The 24,475-nt window shown below is 43.6% G+C and overlaps 1 protein-coding gene across 1 annotated transcript in view; it reads right to left on the reverse strand.

The window, feature by feature from the left end:
* OTOG (otogelin) overlaps positions 1-24,475 on the reverse strand; it is a 1,045,291-nt gene that overhangs the window by 750,895 nt on the left and 269,921 nt on the right. The window lies entirely within an intron of this gene.

Here is a 24,475-nt window from a genome sequence, read left to right on the forward strand (position 1 = left end):
TTCACTGCCAATACCCAATGGGATGTATAGCCTTCCACATAAATTGGCTCTTTGTGCCAAGTCTCTTGAAGACATATAATGTCGGACTCTTGCAAAATGAAATCATTCCAAAAAGGGGTATTCAACTTCGCACTGAGACCGGCTATATTCCAGGTCGTGATGGTAAGCCCTGCCTCTGGTAATGTGGTATTCTTAAATATAATTTGACTAGTTGTCGAATTGACAACACCTACCTCAGGAATGTCTTGTTCTACTGGTAATATCCTCAGGTGTATTTCAATGGCCTCTGCCTCAAAGATGTTTTGTTCTACATGGGGTTTTCTAAAAATTACACTTGTTCTAACCCCTGTTAGTGCTTCCCTGTTAGTGGTAGAACTATTATAGTTGCCAATTTCCCTTGCTAAAATAGATAAATTATCAGATATACAACAACCTAGGGAGGGCAGGGAACTACTTAATTCCCCTTCTCTATCCCCAAGTCAATCAACGGCCTCTAAACCGCTAAACCGGTTTTGCGTAAAAATGGGATCTAGGTGAGGAGGGGGTCTAGACCAACACCCTTGTCGCAGTCCCCTCCCATTCCTATGGACGATTGTCCAACCTTCTTGATTTGTAGCAAAGTGGCCAGGGGGATAAAAATAGGTCAGGGGGAGGACATAAATAGAAGCACCTGAGTTAGGATGACTCCAATTGCAAATGTAATCAACTATTTTGGGGTCATCAAAGTTGATTAAAATACAATCCCCCCTTATATTTTTCGCCAAATGGCCAACCCATGGCACCCTCCTTACCATGAGTATCTTACAGGTTTTGTGCAATGGAAGTGGTCTATTTTTATTGAGCCAGTGCACAACCCTGTTTCTTAGGGTTGTGGGGGATTCAACTTCGTATTTACCCAATTCAGGGACCCCTGTTAGGATTACAACAAGTGGGGAAACTTCAGGAGGCAAATTTGGGATGTTTTCTCCCCTTGGGGACTGGGAAGTGTGAGGCCTGGCATCCTGTTTGGGCTGAGTTGAATTAGACTGAGCAGGTTGTATATGGTCAGGCACTACTGGGGGTTTATTGGTTACGATTATCACCTGGTTGTTAGATGACAGTGCTGGCTGATCATGAAGAGCAGCCAGGGCATTTTCTGCTCTATTATTGTCCAATAATTTAGACGTCCCGAGTTGGTCGGTGTTAGTTACGGAAACAATATCACCCCGAAGCCCCTGTTCAATCCTAAGTAGGTGTAGTTCGATCATATGTATTCTTTCTTCTATAGGGTGGAGAAGAGACCTGATTATATCATAAATAATAGATAGATCAGGAGTCCTTTCTTCGCCCCCATCTATTACATTAGACCTCCCCACTAGTTTCTTGGCACACCGTTCTAGCAGGTGATGTATAAGCTAGGGGTGCGTCTTTGTTTGCTGGTGCGATCCAAGAAAGCTGCTCCGAAGGAGCGGAGGGCATTCTAGGATTTCTCGGATGCCCGACCGGTTTTTGCTTTCTTTTCCTTATCTTGCCCTTCCCACCGTTCATGGGAGTACACCCTTGCTTATTTTTAGGGATAGCCCCAGGATGCCTCTCGCGCAATTGCCTGGTGCTTGGCTCCGGCATTGTGCTATGAACAGATGGCAATGGACAGGGAGAAGTCAACAATGAGTCATAGACCGTTGATTGTTCTTCCATAGTAACAGCAACTGTCCCACTGGGAAGCAAATCCGGAGTCGAAGAATCAATGTCGGAGCGTAGAGTATCAGGACCTATAGGGGCTTGTTGTACAGGGGAGCACACATTAGCAATATGGCCCATAGAGGACCTTCTAGCTGCCGCAAGGTCCTGTGAGACACGTCGTTCCAACAATGTAATTTCATGGTCGATCACACAGTTAACCTTAGTAATAAATTGATCCATAGTTCCAGAACGGTGGATGTTTGGCACTCTACCCTTAATGTCTTTGGCTGGCATAATGAAAGCAACTATTCACAATAGCGAAATTAGGCACAGTGGGCTTCACAAGTCAAGCAGGAAGTGAGCAGGACAATTGAGACCAATAATCCAATTTACTCCCACAAAGTATCTATTGCAAAGCTCTCATACAAGGGCAAAGAAAGCTACGATACCTTAATATATGTGCAAGAGGTACAGCGTTAGGGGGGTCGCCCAGTTCAGTCCTCTCCTGTCAGTGACGGGCAAGGACGGGCCCGCCCTTGGCCCGGGCTTCGCCCGGGTGCCTCCCGCGCACGTCCCGCGCTGCGGAGTCACCCGGCGGCTTTTACGGTGTTCCGGCACGCCCGGGTGACGTCACACGCAGCGCCGGTTCAAGGGGATGCTGGGTAGGGAAGTTTTGTGATGCCGTTCCCCTCACGGCGTTGAAGGATGAAGCAAGGAGCAAGATTCCCCCGCTATCATAGCCGTTCCCCTCACGGCAGATAAAAGGTAGCTGGAAAAGGTCACACAAGCTCTTTGTTATCTTAGTGGCTGAATATGACTACGGCAGACCGATGGACCACCATAGCCAAGGTGGCTGTGCAGGCACTGCCGCACCAGTGGTCCGACCGCCCTATTACGAGTTGGGCGGTCTGAACGCCTCTACCACCAGGGAACCACTATCCCTGGCAGTCTTGCAGTGGTCTGAGGCCCGCAATATGCTGGCGTTGCCACTGCGGCACCACCAAGCATATTACAAGTTTCTTCACCTATACCTCTTTATTTGTTGTCTTAGTGGCTGAATATGACTACGGCAGACTGATGGACCACCATAGCCAAGGTGGCTGTGCAGGCACTGCCGCACCAGTGGTCCGACTGCCCTATTATGAGTTGGGTGGTCTGAACGCTTCTACCACAAGGGAACCGCTATCCCTGGCAGTCTTGCAGTGGTCTGAGGCCCGCAATATGCTGGTGTTACCACTGCAGCACCACCAAGCATATTACGAGTTTCCTCACCTCCTCAGTTTTCATGGCGGTGAACCCGCCATGAAAACTGTGGCAGTGAGGAAACTAAGGTGCCTCAGGGCCATGGGGATGTATGCAGGCGGGCACATGGTGTGCCTCCCTGTCTGTATGCATACCCAGTTCCTGCACGGCATAGACTGCTTTGGCGTTCCCATTGCACTGCCTGCCAGACCAGGAGACAACTCCTACTCAGGCGGGCGGTGTCAGTACAACTTTGGCAGTGTGGCAGTGAGGCGCTGGCATGGCGGCCCGCTGCCACACCTCCAAAGTGATAATCAGGCCCTTAATATTTTTCCTCCTGGCAGAGTCCTAGACAATTGCCAAGGTTTCAAATTCTCTCTGAAGCCTCAGTGAAGGATGCATTGGTCCAACCCCCTCTCACCACAGATCTCTATGGAGTTGCTTCTTCTGGCAAGCCCAACTGTTTGTCTTGCAAAAAGTGCCCCAGTTCACAATGTTACTACTAGTGACACATCATTTCACGTAAAGGTCTTTTGTATTACACCTCACTTTTCTGAAAGGACAAAGGGATAAATTGCCAGTGCCACTAGCCACAACGAAGCTCACATGAAAAATAACTTTCCATAGAAAGACTTTCACCTGACTATGAAATTCTGCTTGTTAACATTACTTGAGAAGCCCACTATGGTTTGGCTAGTAGGGTGTATATTTAGTTGAAACTCACAACATAATAAAGATTAGAACGCAATCTCCATCTGATCTTCCCATGAAAAAGTCTGATGTAGCTTCAATAATGGCAAGTCAGACAATGAGGCACAGTTAATCAATCAACCCCTAGTAAAATTCAAGTCCATTTAGCATTAAGACATTAGGAAGGGTGGGGGTTATTTTTATGTCATGTACTGTAAGTCCCATACGTTCCCCTTCTGCTCTGTCTGCTACTAAGGTGTTAAGAATGTGTCATCCCCTTGTGCTATGCTTTTGACAGTGAAGTTCTCTGAAATGCTTACATCTTACTCCTTAGTTCACTAACAGCACAATAATGCACATGAGCCTGCAATCCCCTGCTCAAAGGCGCTTCTATCTCTCCTATAACCATTGTGGAGTGATGTCTCTATGAATTACGTAACTACTCAGCTGTAATAACTTATTATGGTTGAAATCTGCTTTTTACCAGACCCAGCAGCCAAGGAAAAAGTAGTTCACAGCTGCAGTTTAAGCAACAAAAAGGAGGAAGTTGCTTTCGTTCTTTTAATCTTGTTTTCTATAGTGAAGGGTGTTCGGAAAAAATAAAATATTTATAGCAATGTGTTTATTTCTTCACATATCTCATCAAAGAAATTAGCATGTTTGTAGACATTCTGAGCCACACCATTTTCTTCCTATGACTAAACTCGTTCTAATATTGTATAGCAATTAATATCTGCGCATTATGCTTGTAACACAAAATTCCAGAAGTTACACTATTATTTATTCCATGTCACATAAGTATATGTAGCTTTCAGAATTTTTTTTGCACATGCACAAGGGAGCAGCGTAAAAGACCAGAACGCGAGTTGATGCTGTTTGCCATACTTGTGTTTTTTTACCTATTTTTATTTTGAGGGAAATGCATCCTTGCATCCTAGAATGAACACAAGCACACACTTCATGTACTTATTCATAATTTTCTCTTAAATTTTACGCAATTGCACAAAAGCAAATTACGCAAACTTCACACAGTCCTAATTTTTAAAGTGTTTTTGTTTTGCACTACATATCCTAATTGTATTCATGTGTGCAAGCATAAAAACTCTTTCATATGGGAAATCAAGGCATAAAATAAAAAATGATAGCATTTTGCGGGAAGGGTGATGGTGCGATCATGTATTACAAGGAATAAAATACTTTCTATCTAATGCTGAAATGATATTACAAGTCACTATAGAGACCCATGACCTTAAAAAGAACTCGGCCTTTGGTATCATTCCTCTACATGGTCATAGAACTCCTCTGTGACTTGCAATGTCCTTATAATATATGGCAGAGGGTACTTTATCCCATATATAATAAACTTGATTAAGGCCAGGAATTTTGCCATTGAATATTGTGGGTCCATGACGAACTTCAAATTTATTTGCACACTGCTCATCTTTTGGAACAGGGAGAATTGTATACACAATATTTTTCAAAAACAAGATCTTCCCTCATACTATTTTGAAGTTCACAAGAGAAAAATGGGTTACCCAATATGTGTTGTGCATCATAATTGAGATAGTCGGCTTGTTCTCAGGATTAAAAGAATAAAGAGCCAATCTTGTGGGCTAATCATTTTACACAGAAACATCTGTAACGGTGTGATCTAAAGTTCTGAATCAGCTAATCAAATATTCTTGGATACTGTCAATCAGCAAGCAGTTCACAGTAGCTAATTGTGATTGTCCATTTCTTGGCACACTGGTCACAATTACGTGTTTTCATCCTGCTTGCCAGCAACTCTTTCTTATAACTACAGTGACACTTAACACAAAATTTGACTTGTAGAAGAAACAAGTTTCTCCAAGTTGCCGATAGGGTGGAAAATGCCTAAAAGATCTCAGTCGCAAGGATGTATTTGCATAGGTAGAAACAAGGAGGTAGATCAATAGATGATTTGAAAAAATTAAGAGAATCAAAGAAGTCAGCCTGCTGAGAAGAATAGAACTCCGCCACAGCAGGAAGTTCTTAGAATGAAAAAAATCCCAGAAAACATCTACTGAGCCAGAACCCACTCGTTTGCATGAGGAGTTCTGGTACTGTTGTCAAGTACACGTAGGACCCAAGTTCACAGGACTGAAGTTTCGCTATGTGGGCATCCAGATGTTACTCTGCCTTCCTGAGGAAAGGAGTGGGTTTTTCTGTTTTGGTATTGAGCCATGTATCATGTGAATATTGTAGCCTGGGTGGGAACTGTCTGGCAGCTTGGCCCATCTGGATATTGGGGGCCCATCGTTTGCTACTGCTCCCCTCTAATACCACACTGTCAGTAACAATAAAATTACTAGATTGTTGTTTTTGACCTGAAATGCCTGGGGTTTGGGCACTACAAAGAAATGTCACTCCATTTACCAATACAATACAGCCAATGCTGTTTTCTTACATGAAAAGCATGCAACTAAGGGGGAGGAACTCAAGCTTCATAGACGAGAGAGGGGAACATGCTTTAAGTGCAGTATATTTGGGCTATGCGAGTGGGGCACTCATATGGCTATGACCTTCGGTCCCCTTTACGGGTGTGTCGATGGAGGTAGACCCTGAGGGATCAGTATTTATTTGTGGAGGGCCGACTGGAGGGTACAGTTGTACTATAGAAGAGCGGGTAAGTGCCAAACACTGCTCAGGCACAATTCCTGACCCATGTGTCAAACATACTCACTAGATGTGCTCATTTACTCTGAATTATTTTAAGGGGATTTTAATTGCGTATTGCATCCTGAGTTGGATAGGCCACACCCACTGCTCCCTCTCTCAGCTGCTATGAGCACTGCGTACTACCTGTCACACTGGGTCATGCATTGGTTGCTGATTGATAGTTGGAGGCATTGTAACTGGAAGCCAGAAAATATTCTTACTTCTCTGAGCCCCCTGACTTACATGTCTGACTTGATCAGTTCCTCTGCCACTCCACCATTGAGATAAAAGTAACAGAAGCAGCATAACTAGGGAAGACCCTTTCCGATCACTGCCTGCTTTACCTGCACACCGAGTGGGAAGAGCCTGCACCACCCATGCCTACTGGCAGTTGCAACCTGCAGCCCTGGAGGATATTGTCTTCTGGGAAATGACCTGCGACATGTCTAGTCAACTATATAATGGAAAATAGCAGGACAACCACAACAAGATTAGTAGAATGGGAGGCCCTTAAGAGTGTGATGAGGGATCACTGCATACAAGCAATCATTGGGATGTGGGGGTTGGGATCAGTTGTGAACTCGCCCAGGTGGAGGTCTCCTTGGGAGGATTTGAGAGGGCTGCTTGGGACAACTTGACTGGAGCATGGGACCAACATGCCTGCCTCATAGAATCCTTACGGTGTGTGTATTACAGGGTGAACCAGGCGAAGCGTCAGAAGAAGGGGAACAAACAGGGCCATCTATTGGCACGGCTCTTGCGGACTGCCACTAAAACAGAGCCTATAACCGCTATCTGTCTGTCCCCGACATGGGTCGCGCTCGCTCAAGGGTCAATACATGAGGCTTTCTCTGTGCATTACAGGGCCCTCTATAGCCCAGAACCAATACAGCGACAATCAGGCAAGGAGAGGATACGCAGAGCGCTGAAACTTTTCACTCACCCCCAGTCACAGATCTGGGTTGAATCTATCATGGTGCTTTAGCTCACTTCACCACCCCAGTTCAGACCCAGCCATATGCAAATCCGTATTGACCCTGTTACACATGGGAACAGTCCAGCCTGAACTTTCAAGCCAGTTCTTCCCTGGACCAGAAACAAGCATCCTGGGGCCTGTTTCGGGGTAACACCCCTCATTAGCCAGTCTAGCTTGAATCCAGTGGCAAAGTGAGCAAGGGACACACGGCAGGGTTGTCCCTTCTCCCTGCTCCTTTTTGTGCAAGCAGTGGAGCCTCTTGCGCAGTGACTTCAGCAATCTGGTCAAGACTGGGCCATGCCTATTGAGGACATCACGCATGCTGTCTCACTGTATGCAGATGACGTACTAGTGTACATTAGGCCTTATCACGCGTATACCAGATGAATTCAAGGCTACCTCACGTTTGGGAGTGAACTGGAAAAGACCTGTCTTTTCCCCCTCCATCCGGACTGTCTTCCATACCCCATAGCAATTGGTGAACAAATTGTTTGAGGGGAATGCCACAGCTTTCGCTGTCTTGGTATAAATATGTATCACCCAACTCAAGACATATTGAACGGTAATCTACTCCCTCCAGCCTCAGATAAACTTTTGGCGCCTCCTCCGCTGATGGTGCAAGGCTGGGCTGCACTATCAAAAATGGTTATACTACCTAGGCTCCTGTACTATTTTACTAATTTGACAATACTTTTTCCATGCAGCATCTTTAAAACACTAAATATTATGTTAGGTGGACTACTGTGGAAGGGGGAGACATAAAATAGTGCTGGCCAAGCTGCATAACAAAGGAGCATGGAGGACTGGGAGCTCCGGTGTGTGAATACTACTACCTGGCGGCACAACTTCAGTAGTCCACTTGTTAGCTGGCTGGCCTCTTGCAGAGGTATACTTGGGGACAGGGCAGAGGGCATTGAGATTGGTACAGGAACTGCTTCTTCTGGAATCAGTGCTGCTTTCATCTTCAAATGCTCTCATTCGAGTGGCTTATGATGATCACCGTAGGATGCTGAGGATTGCACCCGAAATGCACCACTATGCTCCGAAGATATTTCTGGGCTCCATGCGTACATTTCGATCGAGCCTAGGTTGAGAGTGTTTAGCAATCTGGGGGGCATCTGGGATGGATACACTGGACGCTTTGTTTCACGATTGGGCCCTGATCCCCTTTGACATCCTGGCGGAAAAAAATGGCCTTCCAGCTGGCTAATTTATGGCACACAGATGTCTTATGATGGCACTAGAGTACATGTGGGACATAGCTGCTAAGGAACCTGCGACTCACCCCCTAATGCTGGTCCTTTACACCATGGGCAATAGGAGGAGATTGGTCACATGGCTAACTAGAGTAATCTTTACAGGTGTCGTAAAATGAGGGGAGCCACTGCTCGCTTCATTAACCTGGCACTTTTACCAACTCAGCGAACCATTGTTATGCACTGGAAAGCTCATCACTAACTAGCGTGGAGCACTGGTGGAGGGTGATTGTCCAGTGGGGGCTGGCAGAGGCAGCTGCATTGCACCATGAAGAAGAACGGGGCCTAAGAAGATGCCCCATTGCGGCAGAACAAGATGCATTGCTCACTGCACTTCAGGACCTCCTTAAGGATGATGAGTGGTCGACTTGATTGTATATGGTATACATTTGCCTGTAATGTGCTTTTCTAAAACAACACTTCCTCTTCACCTGGCATGACCCTCCTGCCCTCCCCCCCCAACTTCCCACCTCCAATTCCAGAAGTTACACTAATATTTATTCCATGTCACATAAGTATATGTAGCCTTCAGTAAAAATTTGGCACATGAACAAGGGAGCAGCGTAAACGACCAGAGCGCGAGCTGATGCTGTTTGCCATACTTGTGTTTATTTACCTATTTTTATTTTGAGGGAAATGCATCCTTGCATCCTAGAATGAACACAAGCACACACTTCATGTAATTATTCATAATTTTCTCTTAAATTTTACGCAATTGCACAAAAGCAAATTAGTCAAGCTTCACACACTCCTAATTTTTAAAGTGTTTTTGTTTTGCACTACATATGCTAATTGTATTCATGTGTGCAAGCATAAAAAATCTTTCATATGGGAAATCAAGGCATAAAATAAAAAATGATAGCATTTTGTGGGAAGGGTGATGGTGCGACCATGTATTACAAGGAATAAAATACTCTCTATCTAATGCTGAAAGGATATTACAAGTCACTATAGAGACCCATGACCATAAAAAGAACTCGGCCTTTGGTCTCATTCCTCTACATGGTCATAGAACTCCTCTGTGACTTGCAATGTCCTTATAATATATGGCAGAGGGTACTTTATCCCATATATAATAAACTTGATTAAGGCCAAGAATTATGCCATTGAATATTGTGAGTCCATGACGAACTTCAAATTTATTTGCACACTGCTCATCTTTTGGAACGGGGAGAATTGTGTACACAATAATTTTCAAAAACAAGATTTTCCCAATACTATTTTGAAGTTCACAAGAGAAAAATGGGTTACCCAATATGTGTTGTGCATCATAATTGAGATAGTCGGCTTGTTCTCAGGATTAAAAGAATAAAGAGCCAATCTTGTGGGCTAATCATTTTACACAGAAATATCTGTAACGGTGTGTTCTAAGGTTCTGAATCAGCTAATCAAATATTCTTGGATACTGTCAATCAGCAAGCAGTTCACAGTAGCTAATTGTGATTGTCCATTTCTGGGCACACTCGTCCCAATTACGTGTTTTCATCCTGCTTGCCAGCAACTCTTTCTTATAACTACAGTGACACTTAACACAAAATTTGACTTGTAGAAGGAACAAGTTTCTCCAAGTTGCCGATAGGGTGTCAAATGCCTAAAAGATCTCAGTCGCAAGGATGTATTTGCATAGGTAGAAACAAGGAGGTAGATCAATAGATGATTTGAAAAAATTAAGAGAAACAAAGAAGTCAGCCTGCTGAGAAGAATAGAACTCCGACACAGCAGGAAGTTCTTAGAATGACCAAAAATCCCAGAAAACATATACTGAGCCAGAACCCACTCGTTTGCATGAGGAGTTCTGGTACTGTTGTCAAGTACACGTAGGACCCAAGTTCACAGGACTGAAGTTTCGCTATGTGGGCATCCAGATGTTACTCTGCCTTCCTGAGGAAAGGAGTAGGTTTTTCTGTTTTGGTATTGAGACATGTATCATGTGAATATTGTAGCCTGGGTGGGAACTGTCTGGCAGCTTGGCCCATCTGGAGATTGGGGGCCCATCCTTTGCTACTGCTCCCCTCTAATACCACACTGTCAGTAACTATAAAAATTACTAGATTGTTGTTTTTGACTTGAAATGCCTGGGGTTTGGGCACTGCAAAGAAATGTCACTCCATTTACCAATACATTAGAAGATGGGGCCCATGCTGTTTTCTTACAAGAAAAGCATGCAACTAAGGGGGAGGAACTCAAGCTTCATAGACGATAAAGGGGAACATGCTTTAAGTGCAGTATATTTGGGCTATGCGAGTGGGGCACTCATATGGCTATGACCTTCGGTCCCCTTTACGGGTGTGTCGATGGAGGTAGACCCTGAGGGATCAGTATTTATTTGTGGAGGGCCGACTGGAGGATACAGTTGTACTATAGAAGAGCGGGTAAGTACCAAACACTGCTCAGGCACAATTCCTGACCCATGTGTCAAACATACTCACTAGATGTGCTCATTTACTCTGAATTATTTTAAGGGGATTTTAATTGCGTATTGCATCCTGAGTTGGATAGGCCACACCCACTGCTCCCTCTCTCGGCTGCTATGAGCACTGCATCCTACCTGTCACACTGGGTCATGCATTCGTTGCTGATTGATAGTTGGAGGCATTGTAACTGGAAGCCAGAAAATATTCTTACTTCTCCCAACCCCCTGACTTACATGTCTGACTTGATCAGTTCCTCTGCCACTCCACCATTGAGATAAAAGTAACAGAAGCAGCATAACTAGGGAAGACCCTTTCAGATCAATGCCTGCTTTACCTGCACACCGAGTGGGAAGAGCCTGCACCACCCATGCCTACTGGCAGTTGCAACCTGCTGCCCTGGAAGATATTGTCTTCTGGGAAATGACCTGCGACACGTCTAGTCAACTATAGAATGGAAAATAGCAGGACAACCACAACAAGATTAGTAGAATGGGAGGCCCTTAAGACTGTGATGAGGGATCACTGCATACAAGCAATCATTGGGGTGTCGGGGTTGGGATCAGTTGTGAACTCGCCCAGGTGGAGGTCTCCTTGGGAGGATTTGACAGGGCTGCTCGGGACAACTTGACTGGAGCATGGGACCAACATGCCTGCCTCATAGAATCCTTACGGTGTGTGTATTACAGGGTGAACCAGGCGAAGCGTCAGAAGAAGGGGAACAAACAGGGCCATCTATTGGCACGGCTCTTGCGGACTGCCACTAAAACAGAGCCTATAACCGCTATCTGTCTGTCCCTGACATGGGTCGCGCTCGCTCAAGGGTCAATACATGAGGCTTTCTCTGTGCATTACAGGGCCCTCTATAGCCCAGAACCAATACAGCGACAATCATGCAAGGAGAGGATGCGCAGAGCGCTGAAACTTTTCACTCACCCCCAGTCACAGATCTGGGTTGAATCTATCATGGTTCATAAGCTCACTTCACCACCCCAGTTCAGACCCAGCCATATGCAAATCTGTCTTGACCCTGTTCCTCATGGGAACAGTCCAGCCTGAACTTTCAAGCCAGTTCTTCCCTGGACCAGAAACAAGCATCCTGGTGCCAATTTCGGGGTAACACCCCTCATTAGCCAGGCTAGCTTGAATCCAGTGGCAAAGTGAGCAAGGGACCCACGTCTGGGCATACTCTCCCAACTTAGGGTGAACAAAGCAAACACAAAGAGATGATGGATGGAGCGCTGAAACTTTTCAGACACTCACCCCCAGTCACAGATCTGGGTTGAATCCATCATCGCTCTTTAGCTCACTTCACCAGTCCAGTTCAAACCCAGTCATATGCAAAGCAGTCTTGACCCTGTTCCTCTTTGGAACAGTCCAGCTGAACTTCCAAGCCAGGTCTTCCCTGGACTGGAAACAACCATATCTTTTCTGCCATCACGTTGTCAATGATCCTGCCAGGATTCATTCACAGAACAGGACGTCCATGGTGCCAATCGAGACTCTACTATCTGTAACACTCTGGGGTTAGATGGGCTACAGGTCAAACTTTAGAAAACATGCCAAGCTCTGTTGGTTTCTAAGCGAGCTGAGGTTTATGCTGCTTACCTTGAGGAGAGGAGTCTTCTCCCCACCATGCGAGAAGCACTGCTGGTGTCGGTCCTGAAGCCAGGAAGAGACTCATTGGAGGTTTCTTCCTACAGACATATACCTCTAATGGGCAGTGATTATAAGATACTTAGCAAACTACTCGCAATGTGGTTAGTGGGCTGTATGCCGGTACTATTCTATCCAGATCAAAAGGTATTCGTACAGGTAGATCCTCAACCCTTAATATTCGCAGACTGAACAGACTACTACTGGAGGCCCCACAGCACTGGCTTCATAGGGTGTCCCTCATGTTAGACATGGAGAAGACCTCTGATACCTTGGACTGGGAATATATGTTTGTGGCCCGGCAACAAATGGGCATTCAGGGCAGGGTATTACAGATGATCAATTTGCTCTATACGGCTCGCGCAGTGAGAGTCAGGATTGGTCAGCGTATTTCTGAGCCTATCCCGTTTAATAGAGGCACACGGCAGGGTTGTCCCTTCTCCCTGCTCCACTTTGTGCAAGCAGTGGAGCCTCTTGCGCAGTGACTTCAGCAATCTGGTCAAGACTGGGCCATGCCTATCGAGGACATCACGCATGCTGTCTCACTGTATGCAGATGACGTACTAGTGTACATTAGGTCTTATCACGCGCATACCAGATGAATTCAAGGCTACCTCACGTTTGGGAGTGAACTGGAAAAGACCTGTCTTTTCCCCCTCTATCCTGACTGTCTTCCATGCCCCATAGCAATTGGTGAACAAATTGTTTGGGGGGAATGCCACAGCTTTCGCTATCTTGGTATAAATATGTATCACCCAACTCAAGACATATTGAACGGTAATCTACTCCCTCCAGCCTCAGATAAACTTTTGGCGCCTCCTCCGCTGATGTTGCAAGGTTGGGCTGCACTATCAAAAATGGTTATACTACCTAGGCTCCTGTACTATTTTACTAATTTGACAATACTTTTTCCATGCAGCATCTTTAAAACACTAAATATTATGTTAGGTGGACTACTGTGGAAGGGGGGAGACATAAAATAGTGCTGGCCAAGCTGCATAACAAAGGAGCATGGAGGACTGGGAGCTCCGGTGTGTGAATACTACTACCTGGCAGCACAACTTCCACTTGTTAGCTGGCTGGCCTCTTGCAGAGGTATACTTGGGGACAGGGCAGAGGGCATTGAGACTGGTACAGGAACTGCTTCTTCTGGAATCAGTGCTGCTTTCATCTTCAAATGCTCTCATTCGAGTGGCTTATGATGATCACCGTAGGATGCTGAGGATTGCACCCGAAATGCAGCACTATGCTCCGGAGATATTTCTGGGCTCCATGCGTACATTTCGATCGAGCCTAGGTTGAGAGGGTTTAGCAATCTGGGGGGCATCAGGGGTGGATACACTGGACGCTTTGTTTCTAGATTGGGCCCTGATCCCCTTTTGACATCCTGGCGGAAAAAAATGGTCTTCCAGCTGGCTAATTTCAGGCACACAGATGTCTTATGTTGGCACTAGAGCACATGTGGGACATAGCTGCTAAGGAACCTGCGACTCACCCCCTAATGCTGGTCCTTTACACCATGGGCAATAGGAGGAGATTGGTCACATGGCTAACTAGAGTAATCTTTACAGGTGTCGTAAAATGAGGGGAGCCACTGCTCGCTTCATTAACCTGGCACTTTTACCAACTCAGCGAACCATTGTTATGCACTGGAAACCTCATCACTAACTAGCGTGGAGCACTGGTGGAGGGTGATTGTCCAGTGGGGGCTGGCAAAGGCAGCTGCATTGCACCATGAAGAAGTACGGGGCCTAAGAAGATGCCCCATTGCGGCAGAATAAGATGCATTGCTCACCGCACTTCAGGACCTCACTAAGGATGATGAGTGGTCGACTTGATTGTATATGGTATACATTTGCCTAAAATGTGCTTTTCTGAAACAGCATTTCCTCTTCACCTGGCATGACCCTCCTGCCCCCCCCCCCCCAACTTCCCACCTCCTTGCCCCCCATGGCACTAAGGGGTGAGTTAAAGGCGGGAAAGTATAACTCTACCCTGTTCATATTCTGTGAAGGTGTTAAGACTCATGTGTTGGTTCTTTCAGGATTACCAGTTACATATCTATGCCATTAGGGGATCTGACTAAAATGTATAATGTTGTGGATGGCAGTGAAATATGTGATTTGCTGAAGTAACATAGCTGTCTGTATTGATGATTGTACTCCACGTTGGCAACTTCAAAAAGATAGTTTAAAAAAAAAAACGATCCCAGAACAAACACAGGAAAAACAGAGAGAGAAAAAAGAAGTAACCTAATGAAACATACACAGGTACAGACAAAGAGATGTTTGTGAGTAGGGTCCACCAATAGTGGAGAACAGTTAAGAACAGAAGACTGAATATAGGAAATAGGGTTAACAATGATGGGTTTTGACTGCTTTGAGGCTATCTTGGAAAGGAGTTAACATAAAGGATGTTTACATCCATTTCCTAGTTTGGACTCTTGGGAAGCAGGAGTAGGAAGGAAATGTTCCAACTTGCTTCACATTTGGCATACGACAAACAAGAACCCATCAACTAGCAGATTTTGGCCTTGAAAGATAGATCATGAGCAAAAGATGCATAAATTGCAGCAATAGAATGCCTGCACAGATTATCCTCAAACACCCACTTGGCATACAAGCTGTCATGAGTTTGGGCTGCAGCTGAATTCCTACATGCCACACTAATATACACCAGGGTCACAGCCTTTAATGTTGTCCTGCAATGTGGAGCTGAAGTCCCTATGGCAAACCAACCATATGCAGCTTAAAAATATGAGCATCACTAGATGCAGTAGTATAATAACTTTAGAATTTCCAAGCTTCCCAGGAAATGCCCGATTGAATTCTCAGGACAAAACAGGAGGACTGATAGGAAAGCAGCCACCCAAGAATGCTCACAAGCGGGATAATTCTTCCAAAGAATTGAATAGTGGATGCCTACAAAAATTGAGAATTGACCGTTTACTATAATTAATTATTACACCGGCTCTGCACTAGGATGAGAGGAGAAGCAATAATAATTCCACCAAATGGAACAGTGACACAGGGTTTCATGTGTCATACACATACATTATTTGGTGGAGGTGAAGGAGATAAGCCACTAGGTTCATCAGTTTAGAGATACAAAAGGGGTCAAAATAGTGTGACCTTAGCTTGAAAAGTAATTAGTTGGCAGGAACCATGAGGAAACCCAATTGCCACAAGTGAAAAGTTCACTTCAACGTCAATCTATGTTGACCAGCAAACCCCTTCATGGTCTCCTAACACACTGTAGGTTCACAGACACTAGGGGCCAGATGTACATAGAAAATCATTTGTGATTACCAAAAAAGTGAGAATTTTTAAGCTTCGCTATTTGGTAATCACATACATCAAGGTAGAAATGTGTCTTTGACACATTTTGTGATTCCCAGTGGATCTCAAATAGATCCCCCTCATTAATATTCATGCAGTAGGTCTTGATTTGCGACCCAGTGGGAATCCCAAATATCACGGCAGGGTCGGTGGCCTGCTGGGGTCAGCAGACCACCATGTCTGTGGTTGCCTTTCAATAAAGCTTTTTTTTTTAAATGCAGCCTGTTTTCCTCAAAGGAATATGGCATGCATTTCAGAAAGAAAAATTAAAAGTTTTTTTACATTTTTTAAGAGTAGGCAGTGGTCCCAGGGAAAGGGGTCCCTTGGGAACCCCTTCCCATTTGCGAATGGATTACTACCTACTTAAAGTAGGGGGTAAAATGCAAATTATTTGCGACTGCATTTTGGTCGCAACAGTCACACATACCACTGTGGTTCGGTATCTGGAAGGGACTCCTGCAACAAGGCTCATCCTAATACCGAATCGCGAACCCAACTTGCGATTTGGTAATATGTTACCGATTCGCAAATTGAGCGTTTGTACTTTGAAAAATGCTTTTTTTCATTCACAAACAGCCCGATTCTGCGAATTGGACCACTTGTGAATGAAAACAAAACTTTGCACATCTGGCTCTCAGACCCCTATTACAAGTGCGGCAGGGCTCAAATATTGCAAGGTTTTTAATGCATTAGTTGTGCTGCTTCCAAGTATAAATGTTTCCATATGTGGAAATACTGCTTGCTAAAATTGTATCTTTGGAGTTAATTGGTAACCCTGTGGACATGTGGAAATAGCACATAAATTCACCAATTTTTCCATTCAAATTAGACCGATAGCTCCTGGGTAATATCGTGGCCTTCCTATAACTCCAATAGAAACCTCAGGTGAGGCAATGCAAGCCGTAGCACGTAAGCCAAATTCAGAGTAAAGGCATATGGAAGTAAAACCTTCAAGGCACCAGTTCCATCTCTAAGGGTTCCTAATTTGACAGAGACTGCCGCAAGTAGCACAAACACTAGAAAAGTATCATAAATATTGCCATCAACCCATCCTATCGCAATGATGCCATGTGTTCGCTGAGGTGTTCCTTTATGTTAAACTATAGTTAAAAGTCTTACGGAAGGAAGGAATTCACATGGAAGGACCTTTAAGAAGTAAATAACTATCAGATCAAAGGGCTCTATTGGTCATCTGATATGCTCTTTGATCAATATATAATGTGACATAATGTAACATAAGACAAAATAAAATAAAATAATAACATAACTTTGCATAGTATGTACCATAACAGCATGGCAGAAGAATTGGTTACAATTCTATTTTATGACTTTCATGCCTGTCAGAGCTATGTGATTCTCTTAGGCATATGATGCACTTTATGAATCATAAACACTATAACATAGCATAAAATACCAAAGAATAGTATAGCATTGAATAACATTATACCATGGTGTAGCATTACACTATATAGTAAAACACTAAAAAGTTGAGTGCACTATTAAAGCCAAAGAAGTGTTTCAATGCCAATAATGGCTGATACATATCTTTTGCGCCACCATTTCATTGTTTATCTTATTCTTTCTCCTTTTTGATTTTGTAGGATTCTACTCTCAATGGGTGGAATGTTCTAATAGCAGCATACCCATTCTGCCTATGGCTATATCATTTGCTAAAGGTTCTACTCGTTATAACCAAAGATGAGGGCTTTTAACAAACGCTGTGCCTTCTTCTGCAGGGCATGATCTTATAGTATGACATGGCATTACATTACATTTATCATAATACATCATGGTATGAAATAGCAAACAACAACACAACATAGCGTAATATAATGTAATATAGTGTGGTACAGCTGACTCACCATGCAGTGTCAGAAAACATATTTTGAGACTTATGCTGTGACCGAGCACACAAATTGTCCCTTGGAAAGTGGATGTATTCATTAAGAACATTGAATCAGCATCTGCTCAGAATCTCCTAAAATTCTGGCTGTGCCTGTAATCCATTCCACATTCAGAAAAATATTACTCTCAACTTGATGAGGAACAGTTATATACTATAGCTTCAAATGAGGTTAGGTTTAATTTAATATGTGCAAGGTGAACTAAAATCTGTCCTCAACCAAGGGTGAGAATGTGTACAATTTAGTGCCCCCAGAGATAGTGGAGACATTAAAAGAAATCATTGGTATGTACATTTCCTAAAATAACTGGGGATCATAGTGACATTCAGATGAAATGCTCACTTTGTATTCAAGGAAAATCTACATTTATTTAAAAAGTTTGCAGCATCAAGCTTTCTACCAACATTTAAAGATGAGTAAATACTATGGATACCTCTATCATTTGTCGTGTTTGCATTATTCTTTTAAAATATGTTGCTGTTGTCCATTACATCATTCCCTGTGCGCTTATTTCTCTTCCTACAAGATTTAATAAGGACTGTCAGCAATCTGATAGCATCCATCAATTTTCCTTTACACATTACATATATATAGCACGGACTTAAGAAAGTGAGAGTGTATTTCATACTTTAAGTGCTGTTAAATCGATCTGGGGCACTTATGTTTATGGTCAGACTTACATTGTTTGTTTCCATGATATTTTTTATTATTGGTAATAATTGTGTTGAATTTATTGCTGGAGCTTGGCTTTTCTGCAGAGTCACCCCAATTTGTTTGCCTTCCTTTATTAATCCTGTTTTTGTTGGCTTTTAGGAGTCTGCACTTTTCCCCTTCTAACCAGTGATATAGTGCTTGTACTCTTGCCCTAAAACATGGTAAATGTGCCCCACTCCTATTTGGCACATTAAAATGTACTTGGAAGTCACCAGTATAGAGTACTACCTGTAGCCAGGGCCTGTGAATTAAATGCTACTAGTGGGTTGCAGCACTCATTGTGCCACCCACTAAAGTAACCTTTTAAAGCCTTTAAGTTTTACAGCTACTGACAGTGACAAACTCCCAATTTAGTTTTTCTCTGTTGAATGGTCTATCTCTCCCATAGACTAACACTGGGTTGCCTTCTTACATTTAATAAGTTTACGAAAATGGAAGGTGCCCCAGGAAAAAGGAGTCCAAACGTGAATAAGAAACTCCTTTGGATTTCTTTTATTCTTTATAATAAAGAATGCAGTCAGATATCAGCCAACGTGTTTCATTCTTTACAAAAGAACTTCTTCAGGGCTGAAATAATTGACACAAGACAGCACATAAATATACACAAAAACATATGATGAAAACCACACAAATGGATACAAAACTACATCACATGTATAAATACAAATAACACAAAACACATAACAAAAAATTATGTATATAAATATATATATAAAAAATGTATATACACCATATATTTAAAGCAAATCCTTGTGACACCACACTATTTAAACCTGATACCGTCCAATCCAAAATACAAACCAAATCCTAATATAAACCATAAATATAAATGACCAATACCACGACATACACAAATCCTCAATACAATAGAATTCAACATACCACAAATAGCTTATTAGCTACACACTTATATACATAAATTAAAAAAATGTATTATTTAAAAACTTTATGTGTAAAAAGAGAAATAGAAAAATCGCAAAAAGTTAGGGGAAAAAATTAGAAGAACAAGAGGGAGAAAGGAGAAAGATAACAGAGATAGGAAATCCTCACAAAGAGCCAAAAAACTATCAGTCTTGTTGTAAAGCCATGTTAAATTCTAATACTGTATCTAGATTCGAGAAAGGCGGAAGTATATATCTGTATAAGTGAGGAAGTAGAGCTTGAAGGGAAAGCCCTACGAAATTATCTTAGAATTTGGTTTATATTTTGGAACGGACGGTATCAGGTTAAAATAGTGTGGTGTCACAAGGATTTGCTTTAAATATATGGTGTATATACATTTTTATAGATATCTAACTACATGCTTTATTATAAAAAATAAAAGAAATCCAACGAACTTCCTTATTCACGTTTGGACTCCTTTTTCCTGGTGCACCTTCCATTTTGGTAAACTTTCTTCTCTGGATTCCAGTGGAGCCAAACTGCGGCAGACTCCGAAAGTGTAATGCATAGGACATTTATATTTATTGAACGGGGATCGAGGTACTGAACCAAGGGTCAGCCCCGGTTTTTGGAGTTTGTTATTTACATTTAATAAGTGCTCACTTCACTTTGAGTGCAGAAAGAGATATGCTGTTTACACTTGAATGAATTGTAATTTAAAATCGCATTTAATGGTTAAGTTGGACTTTAAGTTACACATTTGAAAATGCCACTTTTAGAAAGTTGAAAAATGCGTCTTTCTGCTAGTGCCCTAGGTTACATGACTGTGAATGGTTCTGCTGTTGTGGACTGTGTATTGCTTCCAGACAGTGAGACAAAGGAAGCCTAGGAGTGAGGGAAGAGGATCTTCCTGACAAGATGGCTGGTGGAGAAGCTATCACCCGGCCCTCGTTCCACTTCAAAGGAATCTGCCAGCATAACACAAAATGAAGCATTACACTAGGTCTGCCCTGTGTTTTGTAACCCTAGAAAATTTGACGTGAAGTCCAGGGTAAGGGGAAGAACTGACCAGAACCAGTTTTGGGAGTAGGTCAGGGAATTCCCCCACAAAGGGAATAAAAGTGTGAACTTCAAAACCTCTCATCAGAACACTCATGGATACATGGAAGCTTCAGAGGAAGGACTACATGCTGCACGAATGACTGCCCTGCTGATGGAAGGACTGCCCTGCGGTCTGAAGAAGGAAGATTGAACCCGCTTGCCTAGATCCCAGGCTACCCAGAGTGACTTCAAGGGTCAGTTGGCTGGACTGGGCTACAGGGACACAATAAGCTTCCAGAGGCCTCCATGCAACTGCCCAGCCGGCCAGCATAAACCGGACCCTACTAGACCTGCCTGAGCCCTGTTGCTGGCCTCTGCTGGAGTAAGTCATAATCCCCAAGAGGTGTCCCCTAGGTCCTGTACCCTTGGGTGGCATAAGTGTGAACTCCTCCTCAATAAAAGGAAAACGTCCTGAGGTTTGGGCTCTTCATAACCACAAAATGATCTCTTCTTATTAAGAATTGACTGTTCATGACAACTGCAAAGGTGAAGTCCCAGCGAGACTTGCTCTTCGTGCCGACAGTGACCATCCGCGATGATCAACCAACACGAAGCTCCAGCGATGACTTGGTCTGCGCAGTACAGCAACGATGACCACGATGGTTGACCTGCTCCTCAATACGAAAGCCTCCTCCTTGCTGCCTCCTCCAACTTGAACAGAACACTTTGTGCCACAATTGAGAAGGTAACTCTTCAGCGGGACTAACTTGGTCCCTGTATCTGACCCGCACTCCATCACGGTTTACCTGAATTTGTGACTTTCCCCTGGTCCACAGCAACAAGATAAGTGCAAGTGGCACTTTGCGCTTCTTGACACTATTTTCATAAAAAACTTTCCAAATGAACATCTCCATTTCTACTGGATACATATTTGTCATTCTTGTACCATTTAATTTATTATAATTTACCCTGTTTTTCTAAATTGCTTTGGATTCTTTCTTGTGTTGAGTTTTCACTTTATTACTGTTGGCGTGCTGCATAAATACTTTACACATTGCCTCTAAGGGAAGCCAGAATGCATTTGTGGCAAGCTACCAGAGAGGTAAGCACATGTTGATTTAGTGAATTTTGTGACTGGGCCTCGGCCTGCCACTGTATGCCCTCAAAAGTGGGGCACTATAGAACTCTGCCCGGGATGACTCACCTTCAGTTTGCCACCCAGTAAACTCAGGTAGGTTTCCCAGGGCAGCAATGTCTTCTCCTGCAGGTTTCAGAATGTCACGTTCAGGATCAGCTTCCTATCGGACCAACCATGGGAATTTTGTGGGTGGGTTTCCTTTCCCCACTCCCTTTCTCTACTTGGCAAGCGCCTTGGTTGCCTTTTCAGACACAAGGTCCTTCTGGCTCTCCTGATAGGCTGCCATGGACCATGTATTCAGGTGCACCCACTCAGACAATCCGAACATCCCCAAGTGGGACCAGAGATCCAGCTCTGTCCATATGGTGTGATCAAGGTCATTTCCTAACAGAGAGTCAACAATCATTACTGGACTCACATCTACCTTTTAAGGAACCTTAGACCCACCCCCTCCTTTTAAGGGAACTAGAGCCACTGGATCGTGACTCACCTAGATGTCTATTGTTACAGCCTGTTGAACTATGGTGTGATCTAGGTCATTTCCTAACAGAGAGTCAACAATCATTACTGGACTCACATATACCGTAAAAGGAACCTTAGACCCACCCCCTCCTTTTAAGGGAACTAGAGCCACTGGATCGTGACTCACCTAGTTGTCTATTGTTACAGCCTGTTGAACTACATCAGTGACTACCTGCTCTAAGGACACCAGATGACGTATAACAGTAGTCATGCTGGCTCATGTGTCTCTGAGAGCCTTCAGACTCTGCCCATTGATGGTGAGCCAGTGTCTCTACTTTTTGATATTGTCAGGCATGTGAGATTTAGGCACCATCTCCTTGTCACCCAGGGACACTAGTATGGCCTCTGCACTCCCTCAAACATCAAACTGGAGGAGCCTCCTCCAGCATTACACCAGCTATTTCCGGTGGGAGGCCAACCAGTTGTTGACTGCTTCCTGCATGGACAGATGGCATCCCCTTTGCTATGCCCATACAGATAACATTCATGGCACTTGGGCCAGAAGTAGCCCGGCGACTTCCTCCCATTTAAACCACTCTTCTTCTACTCAGTATTGAACTAGGACTCCTTCCTCTGAAAACTCTTTTGTTAACCTTTAGAGAACTCCTTTTTCTTTTCAGTATTTCTTCCTTCCTTTAGGTTTTGGGAACTCTTTTCATCTATGTTGGGGTCTTCCCAAGATACAATCCTTAACAGTTTGGTATTAACCCAGAGGGCTTACTCATTCTTATGTTCACTGGATAGAGTGCTCTTTAAATCAGTCAAGTTTTGGTGAAGCTCTGCAAAGCAATTACTGAACATATGCTCTCTCGTGAATAGATTGCACAGCCCATCACAGTAACTCACTTTGCTGCCCTTCACACAACCATCTAGCCCTTAATGGAATAATTCACAAAATAAACACAGGACTGGCTGTCCCTAAACTTCAAGCAGTATTACTCTGGGGTAAGACCAAACTTGACAACAAGGGCTTTTTTCATGGGAGCATACCTTATCCTGTCATCTTTATTTAGGGTCTGTAGGGTATCTCTCCCAGTGACTGGCATATGCGTCCAGAGACTAGCCCCCCCCCCCAATAGTCCTCTGGGACCTTATACAAGCACAAAGCTACCTCATAGGCTTTAAACTACTCGTCAATGTTATCCTCACCACAAAGTTAGGCATCAGATCTTTGGGGATGTGGACCCTTTGTCCTCCTCTAGGCACTTCAGCTTTACTGCTTTCATGTTCATTGGACTCTGCAACCCTCTTGGTGTTCAGGTCCAGTTCTTTCTGGCTCATCACATGTGATAGCAGGATCGTTTTTTCTCTTTCTCTCCTCCTTTTCTGCACCATCAACCTCCTGCCATTATGCTGTAGACTGCAACATAAAGGCCTCTTCCCAGGCTGTGGGAGGACACACTGCAGTTTCTTTGATCCTTTTGCTAGCTTCAGCCCCCTCTCCTTACACAACTCTTTCAGCTCTACCACAATGGAACCTTCATTGTTGCAAAAATCACAGGTGCAAAATATGAGAATAAGAGTGAAACTTGAGACACAAGTAAAAACAATGCCTAATCAAAAATAAATGGGAATTTAAAAATCTAAAATCTATTTTCATGGCAGATTATAACAAAGGATTTTTGGTTTTACACCAATCACTGAGTGGCCCAGTAAAAACACAAGTACTGAATTTCACCATTGACCACTACTGTAAGAAATTTGGAGTATGATTTGAGGAGGGGGAGAACCCACCTCAAATAATAATTACAGTCCTTGTCAGGGTGAACCACTAAAGTCACAAAATAAGTATGTGCTTAACCCTCTGGCAGTTTGGCACCAAGTAGTGAGGCTTAACTTAGAAAGATTTTAGAAAAATAGAGCAAATCCTAGTACATAAAATGACACCTAAACAACAAAAATCCAATAAGTGCAACTGAAGACAGGATTTTTTAAAGATGGAATTGAAATAGCATCAAAAAGCTCAAAGTACCAACCGCGGTTTTCTGGTCACGCTAGATCAGACCAAAATCAAAAGTTAAGACCAACCACAATGGAGCAAGGATCTGATAGAGGAACCAGGTTTGCCCCGGCTGAAAGTTTATCTTCAGACCTTAATGTTTATGGGGAAAAAGTGATTGTTGGCGTGTCGTTGGTGGGGTTAGCTGCCAGCTGGATTAGAAACAGGGCTCAACAACGGTGGGTTGCTGAAGGGCAAGGTCCTGGTGTGGTTGTCAATGAAGCTGAGAAAGCTCTGAGTGGTAGAAGTTCAAAGTCTGTGCCTAGGAAGGCCTCAAAATCCATCGGCTCAGCATTGGTCTCAGCAAAGCCCTTTATGTTAGGACTTAAAAATATTTCTGGAGCTCAGATGTACTTCAGTGAGGC

This window comes from Triturus cristatus, chromosome 3_2 (assembly GCF_964204655.1).
Source record: "Triturus cristatus chromosome 3_2, aTriCri1.1, whole genome shotgun sequence".
NCBI lineage: Eukaryota > Metazoa > Chordata > Amphibia > Caudata > Salamandridae > Triturus > Triturus cristatus.